The sequence below is a fragment of the Melozone crissalis genome, unplaced genomic scaffold (genome assembly GCF_028551555.1).
Source record: "Melozone crissalis strain CALT ecotype California unplaced genomic scaffold, PUWL_Pcris_2 ptg000006l_1, whole genome shotgun sequence".
NCBI classification, from domain to species: Eukaryota; Metazoa; Chordata; class Aves; order Passeriformes; family Passerellidae; genus Melozone; species Melozone crissalis.
This window is the reverse complement of record NW_026535784.1, coordinates 27907992-27931959: the sequence shown is the minus strand read 5'-3', so window position 1 is coordinate 27931959 and position 23968 is coordinate 27907992. Positions and strand designations below refer to the sequence as shown.

General features: G+C 35.6%; 1 protein-coding gene across 16 annotated transcripts in view; it reads left to right on the top strand.

The window, feature by feature from the left end:
• TENM3 (teneurin transmembrane protein 3) overlaps positions 1–23968 on the top strand; it is a 1290863-nt gene that overhangs the window by 677385 nt on the left and 589510 nt on the right. For 15 of the 16 annotated variants that reach the window (XM_054295903.1, XM_054295901.1, XM_054295905.1 and 12 more), the window contains one exon: positions 17437–17594. The exons of the other annotated variant lie outside the window; for it this stretch is intronic. The gene's annotated coding sequence lies outside the window, so the exon portion shown is untranslated. The remainder of the gene's footprint in view (positions 1–17436; positions 17595–23968) is intronic. 16 annotated transcript variants of the gene reach the window in all.

Below are 23968 nucleotides of genomic sequence, written 5' to 3'. Positions count from 1 at the left end.
GCACAACTGAAATCCTAGCTTTGAATTTACTGATTGTACTGCTGCAACCATATCTAGACTGATGGCCATGAAAAAGAAACATAGGGCATAAATTAACAAACATAATCTTGTTTACTGGACATCTACTAATTAGTAAATGTAGGGAAAAATCATAAAATTGATTATTTATAATTAGATTAAAATTAAGACTTATAAGTACTGTAGATCAAACTAAAACTCTTTTTTTGACACTTAAGACTCCTTGGCACTCTTCAAAAAAAAAAGATAAAAATATGTGCTGTGAATTGTCAAGGAGCTGCAAAATGAATCCTTGAACTACAACCTTTTCTGGTTATGTTCAAAGAACTGCAGAAGACCATGCAATTTCTCTCAAGACTTCTGGTCTTGAACACATTTTGGGTAGAAAATCAGTTTGCTTTACTCCAAATAGGAAATTTTATGGGTATGGTCCACAGAAGGAAATGATGACCACAGTGTTGATGGAAATGGTAGATGGAAAAAGATATTTCAAGGTTAATATGTTCTTGTGGTTTTGATTCAGAAATTCAGAAGCCTAAATCCCTTTTTTAATTGTTCAATATCACCTGTTCAAAATAAAAGTAGTATGCTCATTATGTAGAATTTCTAAAAAACTCATAAACATTTTGTCTGTTAAATATTAGTAGCTACATTTGTTTTAAAGGAGAACCATATGGGGAACATTCTATTTCTATTCTCACTAGATGCTATAATCAAAGATTTTAATAAGTATTTGGAGAAGCATCACATTTTAGTGTATGAAATAATTTCTACAGGGAAAGTGAAAAAAGATTCATGATTCTTTTTTCATCCACTTTTTTTCCCCCTCTATGCAACCAAAAGAACAGCTGGAATTTTCATGTTCAGGAAAATTCAGTTGAATAGTAAAAAGATCCTCTATAAAACATCTCACTTTTTTTTATTTACCAGGTGGAATGTTAAGCTTTTTAGAGTATAATGGCCTACCAGTGCTATATGAATTATTTTGTTGCATTAGATCCCCAGGACTAGGGAAATACTGCAGCTCTTTCTTTATTCTAGTTTGATAACTCTTAGAATCATAAACTGTCAATGGCAAGTGCTCTGTAAGTTACTGGCAGACAGTGAAGAACTTTGTGCCTTGGTTTGTCTCTAAAAATTTGAGTTATTTCACTGCAGTCATATAGGGTTTTGTTTCATGCTAAGGACATGTTGACTCAACTGAAAAACAGTCAGGTTTGTGTGACCTGCAGAGATAAAGTAATATCAGAAAAGACAAAGTGAAGGTGTTAAAAATTATTATTCTAATGCAAGTACATACGAAATTACTTTTTGTTGTTAAAAACACATACAAAGAAGTTCATCGAGGGAGAAGTTACCTGGTCTATTTAAAAATGAAAAACAGATATAAATTATTGTAACAATGGTATTTTAAAAATTAAGTGGTTTGCATATGCATTTGTAAACATGTATTAATAGTATTATATTAAAGAAATACCCACTGAACCTCTACCTGGACCTAATATTTATTTAGAGTCTTTATTGATGTCCTTTGCAAGTGAGTTTGTGGTTTTGCTTCTTTTGTGAATTATAAGGTAATCAATAGCTTCTAAAACTAAATAATGTGTCCAGTAAGTGCACTAGATAGCTATTATTTATCCCAGATCTCACTTCAGTTATGAAATTATAAAAGGTGTACTACTGTAAAAACTACAATAATTACTTTAATTATACTGTAAATAAAACAGAAAGTGCATAACTACTATTTCTATCAGATTTCTCTAAGGGCTATAATGATGTAAGGAACTTTTACTGTACTGTAGTGGCAAAGACTATTTTATTCATTTAAAGCCTATAAAAAGACAACCATAGAAGTAAAAAACCACTGTATAAATATCATCATTATAGAATAAATAGGTTTCCATCAGCAAATGATACAACATGATGTAAATTTTCTTTTCCCCCAAAACTAATTTTTTTTTCACTGTTTCTTTCCGTTTTGGATTATTAGCATATATCTTTCCTAACTTTGGTGGATAAACAGCCTTGGCTTGTATAGCCATTTCTGATACTGTGACTTAGAGCTTTAATTTGATTCTGATCCCTCGACACACATCATGTGTTCAGGGATGCGTAAATTTAAATTTGGAGGTTGCCTGCTGACTTCTAAGTAAATAGGAATTTATGCAGGCACCAGCATTCTTATAATTATTTTGTTGGTTATCTTGCTGGATCACATCTAAGAAGCACAAGAATAATCTGAGAAGTAAGTATATGTACAAATATATTTCTGTAAAAAACTGTATGGCTTTTATCTCTGTAAACTATAGATTATAAAATTGTTTTCGTTATTTCAGAGTTTGTGGTAACATCTTTGGCTAGGACATCAAGAGCTTATCAAAGTTTTCTTTGTGAAAGTGTCTAAAAGATCAAAAGACTCTGGAACATTCACCCTGTGTGTGGCATTGCTTTCAGATTCTCCCCTTAGGTAATGAAGATTTTATCTCAATAAAAGATCTTATCTCAGAAATCTGCAGGAGTTACAACTTCTTGTTTTCTGGTTCTTCCATGGGTTTTCACAGTTCTTTTAGTTCACTTTTGTTCATACCTCTGCTTTCTTCCATAGTAGAATCTGTTTTTCTGGAGTTTGTTTCCCATTGAAGCTGTGTGTGGCCCAAAAAGGATAGTGGCATTTGGATCTTCCCTTCCCCTGGCATAATCCAATTCTCCCTGCCAACACTGCCTTCTTTTCTGCATCCCAGTCTCCGAGGTTCAAAGAAGTATGCTCATATTTCTTATGTTATCCTTGTCTCTTCTGTGCATCCTGGCTGTCTCTTTATAGAAACATACCTGTTGCATGTTGTACATATGAGCTACTTAAGCAGAATTAAAAATCTTTACAGCCAACTTCAGGAATCTTTCCGACACATCCTCTAATGTTCACACATTGCTTTTACTGCCTATTTCCAAAGATTCCAAGCTCATCTGCATAAATTTATTACTTGGAAACATAAACCATCTTATGGCAACTAGCAAACTGTAGTAACAGTAAATTTCTTTACCATTTTCCCACTTTCAGTTACTTTTTGAACCACTTCTTTTTTTCTTTCCAGCAGAAATCCCCCTTTTTCCATCACAGCTCCTGCACACAGAGAAGCACAAACACCAGGTACTATCGTAGCTTATTCTATATTACTGTGGTGTTTCTTCTCCTAAAGGGATTTCTCAGCTTTCTTTTAGGTAGTTTTAGTTCACTTACACATCTCAGACTTTGTTAAAAATTGCTTTAAAATATGCTTTCTGCCTAAAAATTGAAATGTCATTAGTGAAATTTCATTTTTTTAAAGAAGCTCAGGGGTCATAATGATTTTGGTATATAAATAGTCCACTAAACTGTCATAAGTAGTTTCTGTCATCTTGTCTATGACAATTAAAGACCTGCCACAGCTAATTATACCACATACCAATGATGTACAGCTTCTTTAATTTCCTTTCTTCTTTACCTTGACAGAATTCTTTTAACAGAAAATTAATGTCAGTTATATTCTTTTTTTTTAACATGCTACTAGAACATGTATTTTCAGATAACTGAAAACTAATATATGTAGAACAAAGTCTTGTTTTATTTTATACAGACTTAGCTCTTTGTGAGGGTGAGAAAGTTTAACATTAATGTGAATCTCTTCAAAGTTCAACATTATCGTTGTCATCCTTTTCCACCTTAAAATTATTTTTTTTTTTAGAGAGCACTTAAAGAAAGTAATATGCTTTCTATGCAATAAGATCCTAGCAACATCATCTCTCATTACTTTAACTATACGTATATTTCCCCCATATAAGGGGAAATTTCAATGCACAACAGTTTTATCACAAGAGACATCAACAAGCTTTTTCATTTTAGGACATGAACCAATTAGCCCTATGCTTTCCATATGGATTTATACCCTGTCACAGAATATAAATAAAAAATAGAAATACCATGATGTATACTGAAATCTTATCAGGCTCAAACAAGTATCCTAATTGTGCAAGTAGAAAGAACAGCTGTAACAAGGGGCATTGGTGCCTGCAGGCAAGTCTTTGATTCTGTACCTTTCCATCTTGTAACATTCTGTACTGAATATCCTTGTAGTCCTTCTCAGTACAACCTGAAAAACCTCAAATAGTTACAAAAGGCAAGAAGAGTATCACCTTAACTGCCATTGTACAAGAGATTCTCCTGTGGTGGGTATCACTTAGCAATTAGGTGGGCAACACAAAAGTATTATTCTTGCAAAAGTGACTGAACATGCTTGAAGAAAAGAATTTATTATGGCTTCCAAAAAGGTGTTTTAGTAAATAAATCAAATCATTGATAAATTTAATACATTTATTTGCAGATTAAATATTTTTAGAGACAGAATCCTTAATGAAGTGTGGGTAAGTGACCTCCTGTTTTCATGACAGCCAATACAGCCAGAATATGCAGTACAAAAACACCTCGTCTGCATGAGCTTTGAATATAAGCAGCACTGCCCAATGTGTTTTGAATTCTTTATAGGGACAATATTATACTCATTGTGCCTCAATATCCTCATGGTATGCAGAGCAAGAAGAGAAACCTGACAGAACTCTGACTTCTTATTAATTTTTAGCCAATTTAACAAGTTGATTCCAAAGCCCTGAAGTGTTATGTCCATTTTAAAAATAATATTTCAGATTTTTGATCATCAAATAACTCTCAAATCTGCATGATACCCAGTTTTATGTGATGCCAACCAGATGCTGAATGACATTGTAAGTGTATCAGCTCAAGTGGGACCTGACATATGAGTTTGAACTACATTGACTAGTGATTAAAAACTTGTTAGGTGTTTGACTGATAAAGCACCACTGCCAGTTCTCAAAGATAGAAAAAATATTTATCAAAATCTCAGTTTTTTGTGTGTGGGAGGGTTATGGGTTTGGGGTTTTTTTGTTCTTGTGCAGCTTTTCAGAACATAGGAAGGGTAGGAGATTTCTACTTTCTTCTTTCTTGTTGCATAGGTTTAATGGGAGCCAAAACATATAGAACTATGTACAGATTTGCCAGCAGAGTGAAAACAGCTGCAATAACAAAACTTTAAAGTTCCAAAATCAAGTAATCAGGAGTTACAAATAGTAGAATTAAATTTGACCATGTAAATTTCAACTAGGCGATTTTTATACATCTTCAGCTACATGATTCCTTCTTTTTTTCCAAATCATCCCTGATTCAAACCAAAGGAGCAGGCGGGGATCACCAAATAGTTTTTCAATCACCCTGGCACAAAGTGTGTTCCAAGGCATTTTTGGACTATATAGTTGTTACCCTCTGAGCTTTTACGTGATACTCATCACTATTGTAGGAGTTCCACTCATGGCTATCAATTTAATTTCAAACCCCACCTGTGGGGCAGGAGATTATTATGTACAATGTCACAGGAGCCAGGGCAGATGGATGGGGCTGGGTCAAAGACTCAGAAGAAAAATGAATGATTTACAAGGAATCCTAATATAGATTATTCTCACTTATTCCAGAAAGTGCAGTGCATAGAAGTTCCCGAGTCCACTATGGTTTTATGAATGTGCTCTTGTCACCTCTACTGTGATTCCAATGGCACTGCACAGGAAACTGGCCTCATAAGAGTTTGACACTTCAGTACCTACATCTTGCTCTTGTGCTCTTTTGTTGGCAGCACATACACTCCATCTTGATCTACAGGTCAGTCTTGAGTCTGTCTATCCATACACAAGCTAGTGAAAAGTTAATGCTTCCCTTTTAGCTACTTCACAGATAGAAATATTTGAGAATTTTGTGTGCCTAGCTTGAAGTTAAACTCTTCAGAAGTCCAGGAAGCTACACTATTTTAAGGCTATGCCTAAAATTCTGTGTCAAGTAGTCATAGGGACTAAAGTAAAAGAATCCAATTATCTGCATACACAATTTATGATGCTGAGCCCTATTTGTGCAGAAAATCAGAATCCTATAGGTCTAAGTTCTTGACACAGTTTAATATTACAACCATGGAAATGTTTGAAGTTGTGAATCTTCATTATTTTTTAAATGGGGAACAAAATTTCAAGCCAGCTCCACAGACCCAGAAACAGGGAATACACCACTTAGTATCAACTTTGAGAATACATTTTAGGGGATGTGCAGTACCCTGTAAGAACTCTATGATAGGATCTAGAATCCACTTCTACATAGCAAAAGTTTAAGTAATGGACATGTCCTTCTGATAGCATCTGCTTTCTTTATTTCACATTTTGCAACTTCTGCCAGAAATCTGAGAGGGGTCAAATGACTAACAGCACCCTTCAAGAAGTGATCCCTATTCATGCCCAGAGCACATCCTTGCTCAGTGACACGGAAGTGTTTTGGGAAAAACAGTATAGGATCACACAAATATGGAACATAATAAAATGCAGATACCCAAGAAAGAAAAATCTCATTACTCAGAGTTTGCTTTTACAACTGCAGTAATACTTCTTGCAATTATTTTTAGTTTGATTTGAGCTTTTCCTGTTCCTACAAAAGAAAAAAGAGACTGTAAGTGGTTGGGTGGTGTTGGGAAAAATACTAGGTTTATTTTTTCCCTACCCTTATCCTTATTCTGGTGGAAAGGGGCAGCACATAAGGAAAGGCTCGGTTTTACTTCTTAGAGTTTCATTAAAAGATACACGATTACATAATATCATATTCATATTTTATTTCAGTCTAGCTGTCAGAAAACAAGCTCTCTGAACTGTTTTGAGATTTGTGCCCTTTTTCACACACTAGTGGGTTTTGGTTATATTACAAACAGTGACCACTAAATTATCATTGCTGTTTTAACCCAACCAAAGACAAGAGAAAACAAGCATTTAACAAATACTAGTTAATAATAATTACATAAAATTGATTTTAGTAATGAATTTAGTTTCTGCTGACTTGCTAGATAACCATATGGTTAGCTTCAGTATCAATCAAGAATTTCCTTGGACTTTATTTAACAGGGTGACATACAATTTAAGTACATGAAGTGTGATAAATACAAGCTGTCTTGATGAAGATCTCTCTGTTGACTTAGATAATGATTGAATAAGAGAAATGTAATAACAAATATGTGCATAGATATTTTAAAGTAGAAATCAAGCCAGCCTGTTAGAATTATCAACAGAAAGTTTAGTATGGTTAACACTTTTACTTAGTTACATACAGTAAGCAGAAGCAGTGTTGTGCACACAAAAAAACATTAGCACACTTCCTACAGGGCATAGGGAATCAGAGCTATAGTTTCATTATTTTTCTACTGCCTTACACCTTTAACTGATGTAAATAGAAAGCTGAATATTGTATAACTGTTGTGATACAAAAGGATGCTGCTTTAGTCTGACTGAACACCCTATGAGGCTATTTTTATATCAACTTTCTTATAAGACAGTTTACCAATTTTTCTCTAATGATGAGAAGGAGATACTTTTGCAGATCATTACTTGGCTAAAAGGACAGTATCACCATCATTATTCAGATTCTTTTACTTTAAATCTGAAGAGTAAACTAGATGTTTTACTGCATTATCTAAACACAGAGGTCTATACAGAAACAGCATACTGGAAAGAAACAGTGACATTTGATGTAGGGGGATAGAATATAGGTAAATAAAGGTAGTATAGAACATAATCTTACCCCCTAAAGAGTTGCAGCTGGGTTAATTATTAAAGATTAGGAGCAGTCCTGACTTTAACAGGCCACAGCTGTAGCCAATACGAAGAGTGTTAAAAAGAGTGGATTGGGGGGAACTGGAGTCAGTTGGCTACTGTGAGGACAAGGAAGAGTCAGTGCTTAGAGGAGTTGCCTATGAGGAAACATCAAGGAGGTATGAGACTAGCAATATGGATCCTTTGCAATATAATGACAGTAGGACTCTTGCAATGTTATGACAACAATTTGAGTGAATATATTCCATCTACGTGATTGATTTGCAACAGAAATTGTAGTGATGTGGTCCTTATTCATGGTTCATAAAGCTGGGGTGGCCTCTGAACCAGAAGTGTAGTACTTGACTGTCAACAGCTAGGTTAACCACTATAAAAATTACTGCCAGGCTCAGCTTGAACACTTTTGCAAACTTAGGTTGATGACATTTTTTTTCTGCTTTTCCAAGCCTTCAGAAAACTCTTCTCCACTAAGTGCTGATGCTACAAAGACAGAAAGTTAACATAGTACCAATTTGACTTTGGACTGTGACCACATTTATCAACAATAGGAAGTAAACAAAGAATATTTATGATTAGAAGTCATTTGAAAACAAATTTTTTAAGCATGAAGTTTTCTACTACTTTGCCAATGAAATATTACTCCCAAACTTTGTGGCATTAACGTGCATGAATAGAGGATAGTAGCAGCAACTTCACCCAAATGTTTCAGCCTTCCCCATAAAGGAATGAGTTGTGTTTTTCTACAGGATATTCCTGCAGCCAGAGGAGAACACAGCACTGCGGGAAGGCTATATGCCAATGTCTTCAAGTTCCTTCAGTGCTCAGATCAAGCAGAAGAGAGGAGAAACAAAAACTCAATCTAAACTTAATTCTAGTAAATTATTTTAATTAAGGTATTTTTTCAAAAATCAAAGGGGATTTAACCAGCATTACCTAGACTAATTATAAAGGCAGTCAGTAAAAGTGGCATGTACAACTGTACACACTAAAAAAAATAATTTTTTTTCTCAATTTCAATACTCAAATAAAAATGGGGAAAAAAAATTAGATAAAAAGGGGAGAATTTTCAGAGATTCCAGAAAGAGAGTGTATGAGAGATAGATGTGGCACAGAAAGGGAGATGGTATATGCCCCTCATAGATGCAAAGAAACTTTAAACTCTGAATTGCAGCTTGCAACTTAGAAAAGTTTCCTAAGTGCCAGTTCATTTTTCATCAAATTAAATCAGTTGGTGATCATCAGAAAAAGATGCTGATATCTTCCCCAACATCCCAGTGATCCAGCAAGATCATTACATTGGCCCTATTGCAAAGTGTGGTGGGTTGTTGGGGTTTTTTGTTGTTTTTTTTTTCTTTTTGCTATCTGTAAACACTCTGAGGGTATTATCCTACCCTAACTTGCTTTTCTTCACCAAGAAAAGCAACTTTAATGAGGCCTTTACTTTCCTCTCCTTAAGGTATCAGCCAGCTAGCCCAAGAGGGGAAGTGCTAATTTGCTACTCTTCTCTGGTTTACCGTTGTTGAGGCAAAGCTCCAACAGCTGGTGGCTTGATTCAGAGGTGCTAAATAGTAGTATAGAAAAGCTGTGGTGGTAGCTCTGCCTGGTCTTTCTGATTGTAAAGCCAGGGAACCTTTTCAGATTTAATATCTTTGGTAAGTTAAGCTGTGTTAAACTGCATGCTTAAATTTAAGGGGGTAAGGTGTGTTTATGTTTGAAGACATCATATTTGTTTTGCTTATCTGTTACAAAACGATCTCTGACAAGGTGCTCTTGTCTATGAGGGTCATTGAAGGTAGGCAGCAGCCACTTTTATTTTGTGTAGAAGTAGAACAGGAGAGGCTAGGCTAAAAATTGCAGTCTGATGTTATGTTATTAAGCCCCATATGTTGCAGCCCACAAAAAGATGGTGTTGCAGAGAAACGTGCCAAGTTTATGGGGAAAAGAACTGATAGCTATAGAAAGAAAGAGCTACTCTTGTAACTTTATAGTTGAGGCTGTAGCAACCTTATGATTGTAGACAGAAATGCTGATAGAGGAGCTTTTTGCAGTGAAGTGGACTTAATGTGGAGAACAGATAACAGGCAGATTTTTCTCAGACTACCAAATGTGTTGTGGTCCCTCCTATATATGGGAAGTTGAGGGGATTTTGAGTCTGTCAGAAGAGAGGTCATAAGGGAGAAAACAAAGCAACTGGAATTAATTTCAGTTTCACTTGCACACACTGTAGACTGTCAGCATGGTACATAATATTTCTCAATCTACCTGTCTGCTTCTCAGGAAAGAAATCATACCTATCGTTTATTTTCCTGTTATGATGTTTAGGGAGCATGCCAAGCATGCACTACATTACAGAGATAGCAGTGGAAAAGTAAGCATAATGATCATTCAGGTTTCTGAAAAAATGCGTCCTTTAATGCAGCTTTTGCGTTCTATAGCAGAAAAAGAAGGGTAGGTCAAGGCTACAGCTCAATCTAGATTCCGTTCTTTTATCTGTAATTAATTTTGTCCTGTAGGTAATCCCATGATTAGCTGGATTTCCATATATACCCTGAATTGCAAAGCTTGAGTGTATACCTTACTAGCAAGAAAAAGAGATTTGGTGCTGGGTTTTGTGAATTTGTTACTTGCAGGGTAGATAATTTTTCTTACAATCTGACTTGTTGATATATGATTATGAAAACAACCTCTCTTTTAAATAACTTTTCTAAAAGGGAATAAATACCCAGACACTGATGTCTGGATCACTGCTTTCAGTTCTAGACTGCTGAAGAATATAGCATTTTGAACAGTCATCTGTTTTTCTTTTTTAAACTTATGTATCATCACTTATAAATCATTATTACCAAAATGCTCTTGAAATTCTTCCTACAATTTTTGCCTGTGCATTTACAGTGATACTGCCTTTAATCATAGGACCTAGACTATTCCTTGCAAATCAGTGCTGTTTTAAGCACTCTTTCTAACCTTAAATAAATGTGTAACATCTATTCAGTGCAGTATAAAGGACTTCTCCAGATGGTTTGATCATGACAGATAACCTTATTTATTGTTATGACAGTACAGGGCAAGCTGCACCTGTGGTCTCTTCCCCAGTCTGTCTTGCAGGCTTCTATTTCAGGCAACAAACCTTACCAACACTTTGGCAGGATTGAATATGGCAGTTGACCTAACTTCAGACTGAAGCCATGCTCTCAAATTCTTGCTCCAGTTTCATGTCAATCGATTCATCCTTTATATAACCTTTACAAGTGTTTTCTTCAGATAGACCATGCTGCCATTTCTTCTTTCACTTTACTGTTCTTAGTCTTGATACTAGGACACTGCTCCCTTTTCTGATAGGGTGAACCTGGTGAGCCCAACTGTAAACTTTGATTTTGTCTCAGTGACACATTTCTGTAAGGTTCTGTGACAAAGATCAAAGTTACAAAGAGTATCTCCCTAAAAAGACATGTGTTATCCCTTCCTGTCAGAAACACATCACAAGTACAGGAAAGGTTGATCACAATAGGTTCACTTGCTCAGGTCAGTGGAACATGCAGGTGGCTGAGCTGCAGGAGGTGGCGATAAGGCTATATAACATCAGGGAGGCTGAGAAGGAGTTAAATAGCTGTTTCCAAGTACAGTCTGCAGGGAACCCAAAGCCTGCAGCCAAACAGCTGAAAACTTCCCCCACAGCACACACACTGCAGGAAGGGGGGCCAGTAATACATGAGAAGGAAAGCTTGCAATGGCAAGGACCAGCAGGAGGAAGAGACTTCCCTGAAGCCTGAGGTGCCCTTACAGAACCTGTTCACTGCTCTGCAAACTGAAGAGGAAAAACCCATCACTTCAGGAGACCTGCTGGGGCTGAATAATGCAGTCCAACATGCTCCCTGTGCCACAACCAGTGCAGCTAAGAGGCCACAGGTAGTAAACAGCAGGTGACTCTTCTGAGAGCTATGGAGGCACTCGTTTGGCAGGCTGGAGTGCTCTCCAGAGAGGTGTGCTGCTCACCTGCAGCTCGTGTCAGGGACGGTGCTGAGAGACTGCAAAGCCACGTACTGACTCCTGGCTACTGTCCGCTGCTGTGGTTTCACGTGGGCACCAGGGATGCAGCCAAAGCAGTCTGAGGAGCATCAAGAAGGATTAGAGTTTGGGAAACAGCAGTAAGGGACTCTGGAACACAGGTAGGTTTTTCATCAATCCTGCTAGTCAGAGGAAAGGGGTTTGAAAGGGATGGCTGACTCCAGTGAATTGACAAATGGTGGCACAGCCAGGGGTTTATCCATTTCACCATGGGACTCACTTTGAGAAACCTGGTCTGCGGGAGGCTGATGGAGCTCATCTGTCAGAGGAGGACAACAGCATCTTCATTCATTGCTTTGACAAGATGATGAAGACACTAATTGAAACTTTCCAGGGAAGGGGAATTTTAATCCATTCCACTCCTGCCAGTTTGATGCTAGTGCCAGCAATAGATGCCCAGAAGCCTGCAGAGGTATCACAGGCCAACAGGAGAGCACATGAAGAGCTGCACAAAGGAATTCCAGCCACTTCAGCAATAAGTTGACTTCATTGGGGGCACAATTTAGATGCCTCTATGGAAGACCAAGTAGCATGAGTAATAGATAAGGATTTAGATGTGCATGCCTGGAGACATACGATCTTACTGACATCACAGAAATGTGGTGGGGTGGATTCTGTCACTGGAATGTTGGAATGGAAGGATATAGGCTCTTTAGGAAGAACAGATATGGGAGGCCAGGAGGTGGTGGTGTTTCTTTCTGTGTCAATGACCAGCTGGAATGCATGGAGTTCTGCCTGGGGATGGATGAGGAGTCAGCCAAAAGCTTCCAGCTCAGGATAAAGCGAGTGCAGGGACAGGTGACCTTATAGTGAGGGTCTGCTACAGGCTACCTGACCACATGTATGAGGCCCTTTACAGACAGATAGGAGTAGTCCTGTGTTCAGGAGGCTTGGTTCTCATGGGGCACTTCAACTACCCCAGTATCCATTAAAGAGACAGCATAAAAGAGCAGATCCAGATCCTAACTTCTGTCTCCAAATGGAAGGGATGCCAACAAGGTGTCCCTGCCCTTGGTTCGAGCTAGGTGGTTTTTCATATCCCTTCCCACCCAGACCCCTCTGTGAGCATGGCAGCATGACTCAATACAAGCATAATGTTGCTTAAAACATATTATTCTCTCAAATTTAGGCAAGCTCAGGTTCTTCCTTTTTTACCTTAATTGTTTCTGCACAACCATGTTTCATTCTCAGTATCACACCTGCATCATTTTGCCAGTGCTGCCTTAATCCCTTTCTTCTTGTGAGATTTTTGTTAACATTTTGGTACCTTTTTTGATCATAGAATTCCAACAAATTAAAGAAACCCATTATTCAAGCTGAAATCAGACAGCCAGAAATTTTGTAATTAGTTGTTCTTCTATTCTTGTCTTATTATAGCTTGGAATTCCTATGTTATATTTTATCTGTGATGATTTTTTTTTCCCACAAAGTTTTAACCAACAAGCTGTAATGATATCAGTTAGCTCAATTAAAGAACAGAAGATATTTTTTAGATGTTGCTCTCATGTTCCCCAAAATTAATAAACATTTTTGTATTATAATGAAGACCATGATGTTCTGAACTTCTCCAATTTTAAAAAATGTAAGAATACAATTAAAAGCAATCAAAAATTTCCCAATCAATAATGAAGAAAAGGAAAATTTTGTGGTCCTGTGAACTAACACAGAAATTGAGATAAGGAAAAGTTAACAAATAAAAAAGTTAATTGTGTACCATAATGAGGCAGCAAAATGCTGAAACCCAAGTTATCACATACAGGTGTATCTTAATTTAAAACAAACTCTTCTCTTATTCATTAGTCAGCAGTGGTTTTTGTCTTGACAGTAGAAAACATTGTGGTACTGCTGTCTGATTTATAACTTCCATTTGCAATTTGGGTGTTGCTGACTACAATGGAATAGTTTTCAAAGTGACTCCAATGCTGTATGATAAATGGATGGATTTCAGGAAGAGGCCTGGATCTGTTGACAGTGCTGGCCATGGCAAAATCTCTCTCTGCTTGTTTTGCTACTTCTAATAAGTTTTGCTACTTCTTTTCAGTCAAATTTTAATTCATTTTTCTTTTTACTTCTATATTTTCCAGTGCCTTATTGCACACTTCTGTATAGTTCTTACGTAAATATATTTCTGTTGTCGCTACAGTTTCAGCCAGAAACTACTGAAGATAAGACATATTCCATGGAGTTAAAAGCTATATATTATATTTATTGGCTTATCTCCACCCCTTGCGTGAACACATTGATATTCAGCTTGAATTTCAGATTCTTATTATTTTTCAAGACTAAGCAGTTAAATGTTTCATCAGTTAGCAAAGAATAAACTGTGGTCCTCCAGTTCCAACCCCACAGTCTGTTTCTAGATTGAAAGCTAAGTGTGTGTGCTGTAGGCTTCTTGCCTTTGATCACACATTGAGGTTTATTTTTTATAGGAGTCTCAGAAATTTTCTTAAAATGTTAGTTTAACTGGAGGAAAGAACACATCTATGGTGATAAATTAATCAAAATATTTTCATTGTTCTGGTCTCTTTTTGAGGGAAGAAAAATAAAACTGTTAAAGCGGGATAAAATTGTTTTTCCCCAAAGACTGAAGTATTAACAATATGAGAAAATAACTACAATTCAGTATAAATAGGAAAAATTATTACTCTTTTGTTATTAATTTTGTGGTAAGGAGCAGGAAAGGCACTGATCAATAGGAATAAGGACCTCTGCACAGTACTACCCATCAGCATTTGCCTGGTGTTACAGAAATTGTGAAATCCCTGCCCATATCTCTGGTAGCATCTAAATATGTAGGTAAATGTTCAATGCTGCCCTGAAATTTCTTTTCTAGACACTGCTGAAAATCAAACTGTAGGATGTAGATTAAGTAAATACAAGTACTTACCAACATGTCCAAGTCTGTGCTCAATGCTCCCACTACAAGTGTAAAGGTCGAAGCTCTTTTAAGTCTGGCTTGATATCGGGAAGTGCCTTTCCCTTTCTTTGTTGACCACAGGGGAAATTTTGGACAAGGCATCAAACTTTCAAACTTCAGTGAAAGGTTCAAAGTTGGCCAGGAGGGTGCTTGAAGTAATTTTAGTATTATTCCTCTTTTTGATATTCTGTTCAATATAATTTAATTGCTATATGACATTCTCCACTGTAAGAAACATTTTCTAATTGCTACTTTTTGTTATTCATTTCCTGTGAATAAATCCAGCTTTAAGTTACTTTCATGACAATACATGATACCATGTGGTTCTCAGCAAGTTTTGTGTCGAATATTTAGTACAACTGTGTTGACATTCTGCCAGGCTCTTGGTGAGAGCTGCTTGTAAGAAGTCTTGTAGTTGAATCTGATTCAGTTTAAGGCAGGTCACAAATCTCAGTCACAGTTCAGTAGATCACTCAGATTTTATTGTCTGAGTTAGCCTCTTTTATGGCTGGCTTCCAAAATAGCGTATTGGAGTAGGAGTTTAGAAGAGGCAAACTTGGAAACATGAAGGACTGAGAAGGCACCATGCTGCTTACATGCAGTCTGTACTTTGCTAGTCCTTTGCTCCAGCTCTTGGCATTGTCCCTTATGAATAACAACAAATTAAACCATTATAAAAATTGATATAATTGTACAGAGGAACAAAGGTTCTCTGTCTCTTCTGGAGTCTAGTGTATCTATTATCTCTTCTGTCTTCTTAATCAAGAGAAGCAGCTGACAAGAAATGTGTTGCATGTTACTAATCAGAAACTCCAGATAGCAAGACTCGGGACTTTTCTTTACTTCAGAGCATACAAGTGACAAGCCCTGGATAAATTCCTTTTTCTTTTCATTTAAAATAACCTCCCCATGGTGCCAGTCAATATTAAATAGGGCCTTTCCTGAAATCTGTTATCATGTGAAAAATAACAGACCTACAGAGAAGTAAATACCAGATTTTGTAGTACTTATATATCCATAGCAGTAGCATATACCCTGTTTCACAGAAACAAAGTTGAACTTTTAAGTAGCAAGTTTCAGATTTAACACTCTCAAGAGTGTATTGGTGTGTACTGCCAGCATATCTGATAACCTGAAGAAGCCCACTGAAATCTACCAGAAAATACAGATATACAAATACAGTAATATTTGTCAATACATTATGGAGAGTGTTTCTTTGCCTGTTCTCTAGAAAACAATTTTTAGCTGAAAAATTTTGCCAGAAATATTGCTTTAAAAATATTATGAAATTTCATTTGGGAGCAAAATATTAAAAATATTTATTAATGGAATTAGCATATTTTTTTGGAATGACATCAGCCTAAATTGTCCACATTTTTCTAAATGTCTTTAAAAGACTGATTGCACCCTTACTATAATGTTAATTTTATCATTCACTGTTATTCAGGATAAAATAATTTAGCTACCTAGCAGCAATAGCTACTGCTTTTTTTGCTGTTAAATTCAGTGCTGTTTTTCATTACTCCTCAGGTATGCTGATTAGATTGGAAATTTATAGTATATGTTTCTCAAACAAATGTTTCAGAAAAGTATGTGTCTCCTAAATGTATTTACACATAGTCTAGTAAAAGACCATGAAGCATAACAGCAATGAAGAAGGTCATAACACTTGTTCTACTATTTCTGGATTTCTTTTGGCATGCTTTCCCATTCCACTCTTTTTCTATTGATAACCTTTATAATTATTATTCTTATTACTTCTATCATTTTAAGTATATGTTAAATTGTGTCCTTCAAGAAACTACAATATTTGTAGCTCTGAATTTTTACAACCATTTTATGACTGTTTTGCCTTCTTTATTTTCATACTGGAGCTTGATTCTTTTTGTCTTGTCTCATCCTTCCTAGACAAGTCTGAGTGCTGTTTTGATATTTTTATTGATACATTATATTTCTTATTTTTGCCATAGCCAAACAAGGTTTTTTTTCTTGTTCTCTGGAATGTAAACTTATTTTTTCTCAAAGTTTTACCCCTTTTCATGCCTGAATTATAAGCTGCCATATTTATTTTCTTGACCAGCTCTTAAAATTTGTTTTCCTACCCCTAATTTATAAATTATATAATCAATTATTTACACCTTATTTCCCTAGAGAATCTTAGGCAGAATATTTGATTGTCCTCAGATAAGTCATGCCAGGAGGCAAGATCTCTTGGGCAGCTGACACCAGTTAGCCCAGCTTGTTTGTCGGCTATCTTGAGCCTTGCCATGTCCCGGGCCAGCCAGAGCTGCCTGTGCGCTGTGTCAGTGGTGAATGGCCCTGGTGCGCTGTGCACACACCCCCTGTTCCCCCTCTGCTGAGTTTGCCTTGCTTTGCCTCTTGCACGGGCAGTCAGAGATGGTCTGGGCTAGGAGAGGGGAATACAATCCAGCGTCAGCCGTGTTACAGCCTTCACTCAACATCAGCCAAGCAGCAGTAATTTCACAAGGGTCTAATAATCACGTTGGCGTTCATACAACCTGACTGAAATCTGAGTGGTGTGCACAGTATTACAGAACTTCTCCAGTTTTTCCAGGCAGGCCTACAAAGGCAAGAATATTTCTGCTTTCTGAAGGGCATGCAGCAGATTTATGCCCTTTGCATTGTTACTAACCAAGTCCCATAGCTCATGTTCATTTTTAACTAAAGAACTAATTTTATAAGTAGATGGCACACTGTCTTCTAGACTCTAATTAAAACTTATTTTTGGTCCTTAGGTGTAATGACTACTCTTCTGAGATGAGTTCCTAATTAATGCACAGAGATCCTGAAAGTCCCACCTCTCGACAGTCATGATTGACATCCAAGGATACAAAAATTGCACTAATTGAGCTTTCCATTTATACACTTTTCTGCAGCCAGCTCATCAGAAAAGGTAGGAGAAGAGATGAACATAAGAACAGTTATTTTTTAGCCATCCATATTCTCCTGAGGGTGGGGAGGGGGGGAAATCTTGCAGAACTATGGAAAAAATTTAACTATAGGTGTCAACTCTTCAGATTTTAGATGTAAGATTTATTTTACTATGAAATTTATAGTGCTTTTGTTAATACATATGCAGTTGAATAATGGTACACTACTCAATATTAAAAAAACAAGGATACCTTATAAGTCAGTGGGGAATGCTTTGCATCACAAATAGCATTGCATAGCAATATATGCTTTCTGAACAGAGGTTGTGTGGTATTAAAGTAAGGTATTTCAATGGGTGAGGTGAGTAGCAGCTTATCTGGAAATGTTCTCTTAATTTTGACCCAGAGTTGGTATCAGAGATTTTATAGTATTTCTAAAGCGATTATTTCTTTCTATTCAATTCAATTTAGTACTTCAATAATAAACTTCTCTTTGTGATTAATTTAACTGTATATTTTTCTGGGGTCAGTTAAGAGGAATTAATTGAATAAAGTCCAGTATACTCATGTGAGCTGAAGCCCACAAAAGGGTACTGAGAAGAACATGTTAGATGAAAAGGAATAAAGAGTGCTGGAAGGTATCAGAGATACTTGGCAGAACAATTGCATTGCAAATGGTATATAGGAAGTACAAGAAGCAGCCAAGGGGGAAAAAATGGAAAGGAGGCCAAACATATGCCTAGTTAAAGATTTATCTATGTTTTTAAAAGTTATCCAGGGTACAATAAGAAGATATTCACTCTCAAAAAACTTTTCAGGCAATATTTGGTTGGTTTTTTTTTTTTTTTGACTGGATAACTTAGAATACTTTAGCTTATTTATTCCTTATTTACAGCTTTAATTTCTGGTGGCTTATAACAAATGTAAATGAAAATGAAACTCATAAAATAGTCATCAGATTTTCATGAAAGAAATCTGTTCCATTTCAATGTTTATATTTTAGATTTACTTGGTTGGCTTTGCTTGTTTCTATAAATGGGAAGCATTCAAAATGTGGGAAAAAAATAATTGGACATATTTCAGGATCTTTTAGGATTCTAAAAAGGAGCTAGCATTTTAATCTGGTGGGTTAAGCATGAGGGCTAGAGGAATTAGACTTTGTTGGGGAATGTCCATACTGAAGAAGATTAAAGTATAAATGCTTACTGACATATGCTTAAAACTGGAATTAAAACAGATTTAGCTGTTTTTATCTAGATTAAGGGATCCATGGGAAAAAATGTAAGCATGTGTATTGTGGGGTCCAGGCTCTCTTTAACTTTTGAGATATGTTACCCCTCAGCTGCAGCATAAAGGCTTTAGAGGAAGGGATTGAAAAGAAAACTAAAGCAAGGATTACATAAGGGAGGTCCTAGAGAAAAAGCCATCCCATCAAAGCAGTACAATAATTTTGCAACATCCCCTTTGTGCCCAAAAAGGTTCTGAAAATGTGCATTTTCTGTGCAAGATTACAGAAGGAGGCAAACTGAGAGTATGGGTGCAGAATGACTTGAGAGTTCAGGCTTTTTTTATTTCTTCTAATAAAAATATAAGGACAAAGTAAAATCTAAAATTTAGAGTTAAGAATACAGGTATGCGAAAGGAGGCTAGGAGAAAAAAAGTAGGAACTAAAAAATAAATCATTAGAAGTGTCTATTTTATATGTTCTTCATATCTAGAATAACTTCAGACTATTAGGATTAGTGCAAAACTATTACTAGATCTTCTATGAGAATGGACAGAACTATTTCACAAAAAGATGAGATTAACAAACTAACCCATTGCAAGTTTTTAAATATGCCTATAATTTATAATGTTACTGTGAATTTCCATATTGCATGCATGAGGAAAAATACCTAGGTTTTAAGTAAATTTTTCTTTTAATTGCTGGACATACAATTTACCTTCCTCAAATAGCCAAATTAAAGTGCGTACTATCTCCTCTCTAATTTGACTACTTTGATAAAGATGAATTGTTTAAACATTTTGGTAGAAACAAAAGATGTTTTAGCTTGCTAAGGAGAACAAAGATGTTTTTGTACAACATAATACAGCTACTAACATGTCAAGGTCTAACTTCATTATCACACCTTCAGAATTTGTGTGTTTTTATAGTTAAGAAATGATAAAAACTCACTGTAAGTTTCACTAGACTGTGTCTATGTAGAAATAGCTATTAACAGGAAATGTATGCATACATTCAGAGTGCTGGCAGTGGTTTTAAACTGTAGTTAAAATGTATTTTGTGTTAATTCAAAATAATAGTTCTAGATGTAACAGCAGCTTTAAAGATCATAGCAAATGTCAGATCAACTGAGGCCAATGTGTGCCTCTTGCTTTTGGTAATCAATTAGACATTAATGATAGGTATTTCATTTTGAATAGCTGCAACAATAATTTATTCTCAGGGCAACATGGTGGAGCCTAGTCTCCTTTGGCTTTTGGAACCAGTAAAATAACAGAACATCAGTCAAGTTAATAAAGTGTGGCCCTATTACACATTCTGCATCTATACATAAACTGCCAGCATATGATCAAAGACTGCAGCTGTTTCAGTTATATCACAGTCACATCATAGACATGTTATAGTTATAGCAGAGAGCGTTCCAGGGACAACCCAGTCACCTTGAAGACATAGGGAGTTCAGTCGAACCTCATTAAATTGCACCTTGATATTATATGAAACTGGTAGGACATCTATTAGGTATGGTGTATATATAATTCCCATGCTAAAATTGTTTTGTATGCATGTTTTATGCATTGCCTGTATGTCTTCTCAAGAAATTCAGGGTTTTGTTCACACAAATAATCAGAGTTCCATGTTTACATATTTTAATTTTGAACTTGTGGTTGCCAAAACCAAAGGATTATTCATAGCCAAATGGCTGTGTTGCATTGCACATGTGAAGGCATTAATAAAATATGAATTATTAATTAAAATATTTTGAATGCAAACTGGAATATTAATGTTTTCACAGCTGTTGACACATTTTTCCATTTCATCTCATGGAACAGTGTTTTGCTTAAGTCAATGGGCTTTGCAATTGACTTTTTGCAAAAGAAGAATTTCACCTAGTCAATTTTTAGTTATAATCAGATGTGTTTTAATAACAGCAGATTGATTAGCTTTTCTCTATTATACCAAGTTTCAGTCTGAGAAACATCAAGAGGGAGGGACCTTAGTAAGAAAGTGATTCAAAGATTTATTTCTGAAAAATATGTTTTACATATTACATAATGTTCCACACAGAGTAGCTAACTGCTGTATTGCAACAAAATTAAACTGGCAACTTCCTTGTTTGGAGTTTGAAAGACACCGTAACTTCAGCCACATTGTTGCTTCAGCACCACATTAGAATTCACCAAAATAATTTAACTTTATAATTTAGGTAGCTAAACTCAACAATAAAATATAGGCAGCAACCTAATCTGAGAACTTGAATCTGAGTTTTACAAAGTATTGCTGGATTTAATTCCCAAAGCAAAATGAAAAAAGATAAAGAGGTGTCCAAGTTTACTCAAGTAATGGTTCCAATAAAAAATACAACCTTATGTTATTAGCTTTTCTTCCTAAACCTAGTCACACTTTACAGGTAAAGACACATCTGTTTAATTGTTCTGATAATTCTCAATGCATGTACAAAGGAAAAAAAAAAGAATGGTTTGTAAAACTAAAATAAGTTATGTGGGATAATAATCTATTATGGTAACAGTCAAATTGCTTGTCATGTCATGAAGGGTTATGCTTTAATTAAGCAATAAGGCATGACAGGGTGTGAATTACAATGTAATAATTCTTGTCTAGTGTATTGTTAGGCAAGAGGCCAAAGGCCTAGTGCCACTGAATGCTGTAGGAATGAATTATTATGCTGTAGTTTAAACAATTCAATCTCATATTCCAACAACTGTAAAATATTACATTCTAAATTTAAAAATGCATATTATGATTTTTTTATACCTAATTGCTCCTTGATTAAACTACTTAGTTGCAAAGAAAAGTGACAATTTATATTTAGTATATTATATTTAGATTTCTATTGCAAATCAACTTTGAGCACAGTTGTTTCTGAGAGATTTGAAGGATGCCATTGTGATACCGTTCTTTCCTAAAATAAATGGAAAATAAATGCTGAGGAACAAATGCTTCCTAAATTCTTTCTTTGAATTGTAGTCTAGTTCTGTCCAATTAAAAGAAAGGGCTTTGTGAAATTATCCTTAACTGGGAGACTTGCATTTAGTGTAGGCGTTGTTATCACCTTTACTTTTTGAAAACACTTTTTTTCTTCTTCCCATTCTTTCTTATTGACATCTTTTCAGAAGACATATCATTTATAGAGCCCTTCAAATTCATCTTTTGGACTAATGCTTTTTAAAAAGTTGTATTTTGTTTAATTTTGTCGTCCATCTTCAAAAGCAAAGTAAATAGGAAGAAAAAAATACAGGATTGTGAGAGATCTCCCATTATAATCCTCTGCTCCAAAGCACAAAGTCAAAGATACTGTAAGTAGTTGGAAATGTTTAAAAAGAGATGAATATTGATACTTTTCTGCTTTTTCATAATTCATATAATATAAGTAGAAAACCCCACGTAGTTAAAATTTACGATGCATACTATTTCCCACTGAAATATTATGCTAAGAAATCATACCTGATGGACCATGTTGTAAAGTTATTTCACAGTTTGCATGCCTGACTGGAAAAAGTTCAGCAGAGTCTGACCCTTACCTGGGAGAAGTTAGAAGCCTCATCCATTGATACATTTATTTGATTGTAGCTGAGTGACATCAGTCATGTTAGTGGTATCAAATAAATCCCAAAACTATTTCTTTACACTTGTTAGATTCAATAGAACTGAACTAACATATAGGGGCTTTTCTCATTCTTTTACATTGCTTTTCCAGCAGTAATGTAAATCAATACATCTTCCAGATGTCACAGGTCTGGTGTGCAGTATCACTCCAATCTAAATCTGTGTGTTCTTCTTTCCTTTTTTATTTTTTCCAATTGCATTTTCCTGTTCAATCTCAGGCTGACGGTTGCCTGATGCACTACTGAAAGCCAGACACAGGAGAAATTTGCAAGTTGTAAGGTTGACTCCTTAGCTGATTGAAGTTTGTTGTCCTTAGGTAAAACCAGTATTTGCCAGTTGACCTAGTCACATTACAGCTAATATACTCCCTTTCAGTGTTGGAATGTTTGCTATGATAATACTTGCAAACCGTGTTTAATGCTCCTTTTTTTTTGTCATCACTTCTGTACTGTAGTGTAGATGTAGCAGCAATAATGAACCTCATGTAAGGAAAGGGTGGGTGTTTCTGTTAGTAACATGAACAAAGAGACAATTTTTTTCCATAACACTTGAATTACAAGCAAATTTGCCTTCAAAGGATTCTTTGTACACTGAGAAAATCTGTCACTATGACACAGTTCACAGGAGGAAACAATTGGTTTAATTTTCTCAACAGTTGAGTAGCTTCCTATTCTTCCTGAGTACAATTCATCAAAAAATAAAGTATGTTTCACTTCTGATATGCTTTACCCAGACAGTCAAGGCATTTGCTTTTTGTTTTCATAGTTATTAGGCCATTTCTACTTGTTAGCTTTCAGCAAACAGTTTGCTTTAATATTAGACTGCAGTCTAGATAAGCATTCACAGCAATTGTTCATCACTAAAATAATTTTAAAGCTTGTAAGTCCTATCAACTGATGTTTTGACTTACTTTCTTCATTTTTTAGTACACAAATCTGTATAAATACTACATAATTTTAGAAGAAAAATCAAGCAGCAACAAAAATGTTCAGAGCAAAGAATAATAAACTACCACTTCAAGCTTCTATTTTCAAAATAGTAATGCTTCTGAGATGTGATTAGCAATGACATATTATATGACAAAAGAAGAAAAAGGACTTAGAAATGGAAACTAAAAATAGTTGTGTAGAAATTTAATAACCTGGCAGATTTTATTCCATCTGTTAGGAAGAGTTTGAAAGCCATTTCCTGCTGCCATTCACTCTGCAGAGGCTTCAGAGTTCAGATATGGAATCAAATACCTGATGTGAAAATCTGCTATTATGATTCATATCCAAAGATTCATATCAATACCTTTGCATAGAATTTTTTTGGTTTATGTATAAAAAGAAATCTTGAATCTAAAGGTTTAGGATTATTATTTATCTCATTGTCAATGCCACACCTTGAGGCAGAAGAATTACCAAAAACATTTATTCTTTTCAAATTATGAAAATTGTTGAAACTATTCTATGCAAGTGGACAATTCAATAAACCAGCTTTCTCAGATAGGTGGCCTAGGATTCAAATTTCATGAACTTATTTTCAGGGTGAAAGTACTGTACAGAA